Source organism: Neomonachus schauinslandi, chromosome 8, assembly GCF_002201575.2.
Source record: "Neomonachus schauinslandi chromosome 8, ASM220157v2, whole genome shotgun sequence".
Classification (NCBI taxonomy): Eukaryota; Metazoa; Chordata; class Mammalia; order Carnivora; family Phocidae; genus Neomonachus; species Neomonachus schauinslandi.
In genome coordinates, this window is record NC_058410.1 from 79,759,113 (window position 1) to 79,764,620 (window position 5,508).

The 5,508-nt window shown below is 35.3% G+C and overlaps 1 pseudogene; it reads left to right on the forward strand.

Moving 5' to 3' along the window:
- Positions 1 to 4,599: 4,599 nt before the first annotated feature.
- On the forward strand, positions 4,600 to 4,751 carry LOC123325539 (annotated as a pseudogene).
- Positions 4,752 to 5,508: the final 757 nt, after the last annotated feature.

The following is a 5,508-nucleotide window of genomic DNA, read 5'->3' on the forward strand; positions in this document are numbered from 1 at the left end:
TTCAATACTGGCATTACTGTTTTTTCTTAATTAGTATTGAGTGTTGATACTCAATTTATTTTCTTAACTGATTTTCTTAATTTCTTAATTAGACTTGAGTACTAACAGTTTAAATCCTCCTTACATTCTTGGGGCACCTGGGTGCTCATTTGGTTAAGCATTTGCCTTCGGTTCAGGTCATGATCTTCCAGTCCTGGGATTGAGCTCCACATGGGAAGCCCCACATTGGGAACCAGCTTCTCCCTCTCCTTCTGCCCCCCGCCTCCATGCTCATGCTCTCTCTCTCTCATAAATAAATAAAATCTTTAAATCTTCCTTACATTTTCCCCTCATTCAAAACTCTTTGGAACTCTGGCTTCAGAGTAAACCATTCCTTACATCGACCCCTTCCTCACCTTAGTTCCATGCCCTTACACATACATCTTTTGAATGTATCTAGCAATTCTCCAATTTCTTCCTTTCCTTGAAAACAAATCCTTTTCTGTGCTATTGTATTTGTTTTTAGAACATTTCTCTTCTTCTTATGTTTTAGTTTTTTAATTGCCTTAAACTTGGATTTTTTTTTCCAATTTATTCTTATGGAGTCAAATTTACTCTTATGTGAGAATTAAGACTCACAAAATTAATGTGCAAATTAGATCTAACTCCTCTCTCTTTTTAAAAAAGATTTTATATTTTTAAGCAATCTCTACAGCCAATGTGGGGCTCAAACTCACAACCCTGAGATCAAGATGCTCTACCCACTGAGTGAGTCAGGTACCCCTAGATCTAACTTCTTTTGTTTTGTAATATTTATTCTGGCTCTTTGCAGATAATCTTTGTCAAACTTTTCAGATAGCCATAATGTCACTTATAGGTTTTAAATATTTATGAATAGAATATGTACTATTAACATTTGAAAAATATTCTGATATCCTCACACAAAATGCATATGTAAATGCCAACTGTAATGAATATGCAGGCAAAGCTGACGGTAGTCATGTGAGCTGTCAAACATTGAATTTATCATATTTTATCAAATTGAATATTGATAAAAGATAATTTTTTTTACATTTGCACATCTCTGAAATAAGGCTGTATTTTACAATTACTGGTATATTTTATAATTACTGGTATATTATATAATTATGGTTATCACTTGTTATACTTGCTTTTATGCATCTTGAGAAAAAGCTGGTAAAATATTGCTTTGGGGAACATATCACTCTTATAAAAAATGTTATATTACCAATGCTCTGAGTGACACAGATGATGATGTGTGGGACAATATGAAAATTGATAATTATGTTGAAAGTGATTCAGGAGAGGGATTCTTAATGTAAAGAGATTTCAGGAATACACCTTCACAAGTTAATTTCACTTACTTGTATGTACCCATGAAAGTGACATATGATAAAAAAAAATCTGTGGTTCAATATGTCTAAAAGCGCTCTTTCAATGCAATAACATAAAAATTCTAAATGATGAGAAAGGATTGTGACAACTTGATTGGTAGCATTTTTTTTTTTAGTAGTACATAAAATAATGGTTCATTTTACCAATGGTGGCTTCTCTGATTGAATGAAATATGATAGACTTCCACATTAGATGCTAGTTCTCATCTAAGCCCACTGAGTGGGGTCCCCCCTACCACAGTTGCTCAGTCCCCTCCTCTAGGGCCTCCTGAGATGGCTCTACCATGCAGCAGTGGGCCTTCCAAGCCCTACTCCTGCAAGATTGACTGTTCTGATTGGTTGAGGCCATTTCTTGTGAATGAACCAGCATTTTTAACAGGGAACATGGAAATGTCTAACATCCACTGATGCTTGAAAATTAATAGATGAGAATACATAACCAGAGCTTCCCAAAAAGTGTGCTGTGAGAATGTTATAGCTGTGTAGGGAAGTTCTGGCCACAGGACATTCCTCAGCCCTCACGTGGACATGTGGCACCAGGGCTCCAGAAGCTCCATTAAAATGAATATTTAAATATTTAAATTTCATTTCATTTAGGTCTGTTGTAAACCCAAGAGCTTGATATTAATAAAAGCTTGGGACGCCTGGGTGGCTCAGTCGGTTAAGCGTCTGCCTCTGCCTCTCTCTATCTCTCATGAATAAATAAATAAAATCCTTAAAAAAAAATAAAAATAAAAGCTTAATAAAATATAACTTTCAAAAGATAACCAAATTTGCATATGAGATTCAAAGTACTCAGGAATTCTTTTTTTTTTTTTTAAAGCTTTTATTTGTTTGAGAGAGAGAGAGAGAGAGAGAGCAAGCACAAGCAGGGGGAGTGGCAGGCAGAGGGAGAAGCAGGCTTCCTGCTGAGCAAGGAGCCCGATGCAGGACTTGATCCCAGGACCCTGGCATCATGACCTGAGCCAAAGGCAGATGCCTAATGACTGAGCCACCCAGGTGTCGTCAAAGTACTCAGGAATTCTTAATCTTTCAGTCCTTATTTAGTGAAACAAAGAATTCAACAAACATGTTCTCACACAAAGGCAAATACAACAACAACAATAACAAAAGCACCAAGCAAAACATCTAGAAAAAAATGCCTTTTCACCAAGGACACAAAGAGACAAAGACATGATGAAATGTAGTCTAATAAGAATTGTAAGTTGAGTATGGAGCACAAATTTGGCAGGAAAGTAAAATTTTCCAATCAGAGAAATCATCACTTTAATCTAGAACTTTTCATTCAAGATTAAGAAAAAGAGCATATCAGGGGAACCTGGGTGGCTCAGTCGGTTAAGTGTCTGACTCTTGACTTCAGCTCAGGTCATGATCTCAGGCTCCTGGGATCCAGGCCAGTGTTTGGTTCCATGATCAGTGCAGAGTCAGCTTGAGAGTCTGTCTCTCTCCCTCTGCCCTTCCCCCTGCTCTCTCTCATAAATAAATAAATAAATAAATAAATAAATAAATAAATAAATGTCTTTTAAAAAAATAAAAGAAAAATCAGAGCGAATGATCCAGTCAAATAATCTTTACAGTGTAAGAAGTACTGATCAAAAAGAAGCATTTGCTGTTTCCATAGCTCTGTGTCAGAAATCAGTCTATAAATCTACAGAAGGAAGTTAGAGTTTTATAAAGAGCTGACAGAACCCAGCTTTATAGTGGAACTTGAGGAGAGCAGACGTAGATTTGGGCATTGACAAATTCACGGAGCAAATCATGGCCATAAAGTACCCTGGCATTGAAGAAAATCTGACTTAGCCTTTCTTGTGATTACAGTTTTCGCTAAGCACATGGAGTAATTGCATAAGACAGGAAAATGTGTCTTAGTTCATTTTTTTGGAGGCAAATGGATTTTAAACTCATGTAAATTAAGATGGTCAGAATAACAACAAAAAATGTACTATAAAGATATCAGTGCCTGCTGAATGGCAGAGAGATAGAGCAGCTCCCTGTGATCACAGAAGAGATACAAGGCACACAACCACCTTAGTGTCCCTGTTAACAGCAAAACATCACTAGCAAATATGGTCAAATTTTAAAATCTGAACTTCAGTCACATAGTAGAGTGCAATTAGCATGCAATGGCACACACAAGTAAGAGGAAATATTTCAATATTCGGTACAATTAACTAAATGCAAATCTGCAGACCCAAAACCCTGCGCTCACAATTGAATTCTCAGCTGAACATGGAAATATAATCTTAGGAAATAAACATAGGAAGATTGTTATGGTCATCAGGTCCCTCCAATTAATTTTCTCCACTTCATTGGTTCATGTACTCAAAATGTATTTTAGCCTAGGGAAAGGCTGCCATAAAACCATACTAAAAAAAAAACCCAAAACAAAAGTAACATACTCCATCCCTTTTTCCTTTCTATTGGAAGAGGCTATCTGAGGCCTGTAAAGGAGAGGCAGAGAATGACAGCACTGACTCATTCACTGAACATTTGTTAGGAGAGTCTAATTAAGGCAAAGCATTTATATTATCTCTAAACTATTGTTGGCATAAAAGGCAATGTACTTCTGTACTTCACAAACAGTAGCAATAGAAACTTCATTTTGGTGTTTCAATATAAGAACCCAAGGCTTGTATACTTTCTGTCACCAGCTCTACATAAATCCTTTCACTTGATGTTACTTTATTGATTTTATATATATAAAATCTTCCTTCTAATAAGTGCATATTATTGTATCATATGCCACAAGAATATCTTTGAGCAAAATTTGGAGAGCAGCTAAAGAATACATTTAAGAAAACCTCTTCATTTGTATTCATTTTTAATTATTTCTGAACTGTTCATACCTTCACATGGTTCAAGGACCATAACTATATAAAACATAGTTATGAGGAAGTCTGAAGTTTACCCCTGATCCATCATCCTAAATCCTTTAGCCCTATGAGATATAGGTTAAAACCTTAAAAAATAATTTAAATAATTTCAGAATTATAGAAAAATTTTTAAAATAGAATGTAGCATTCTTATATCCCCTTACCCAGCTTCCCCTTATGTTAATACTTAACATAACCATGAAACATTTATTAAAATTGAGAAATTAACATGAGTAGAATGCCATTTTTTTCCACTAATGTCCTTTCCTCTGTTTTTCAATGCAATCCTGGATTCTGCATTGTATTTATGTGGCTTTTATATTTCCTTATATAGCTTTGCACAGTGGCAGTATCGTAGCTAATGAGGTTTATCCGAGGCACGATTATTGCTAATATTTCCTTATATACTTATACTCTCCCACATTCTTCATTCCTCCTTTCAGTTTGTGCTTCCATTTGGTATCATTTTCATTCATCCTGAAGAACTTCCTTTCTTACCTCCTACAGTCCCGTTCAACTGTCAACCAACTCTTCCACCTTTCATTCGGCTGAAAACTTTTGTGTTTCACCTCCATTTTCGGAGGATATTAATTCTAAGTATGTAATTCTAGGTTGACAGTTTTTTTAAAAAAAAAAAACTTTTCAGCTATTAAAGGTGTCATTACAATATCTCCTGACTTTTATAATTTCTGACAACAAGTTAACCACAGCCTTACTGTGCTTCTTTGAAGGTAATGTGTCTTTTTCTCTGGCAGCTTTATGAATTTTTTCTTTGTCATTGGTTTTCAGCAGTTTGGCCATTATGTGCTTAGCTGTGGCTTTCTTTGTATCTATCCTCGCCACAATTCTTTGAGCTTCTTTTAATCATCTGAGGTGTCTTTTTTGGATGTAGTCACCCACAAATGTATTTTTGGAAATTATCTCTTCAAATACTTTTTGTTTCCCATTCTCTTGTTCCTGTTTCTGTGTGTGCATTTTAGGTTATATGACCCAGTCTCAGACTTCTACATTCCTGTTCTTTGTTTTGTACTTTTCTTTTCTCTGTGCTTCAGTTTAGACACTTTTTTTTTTAACTTTATGAGGTTACTGTTTTGAGTGTGGCATTAAACCCATGCAGTGAATACTTAATATCAAATATTGGATGTTTATTTCTAGAGTGCCCATTTGACTGTTTTTAAAGAGTCCTCTTCACTGTTGAAATTCTTTATATTTTAATCTATTTTGCCCCTTTTCTCCTTTAT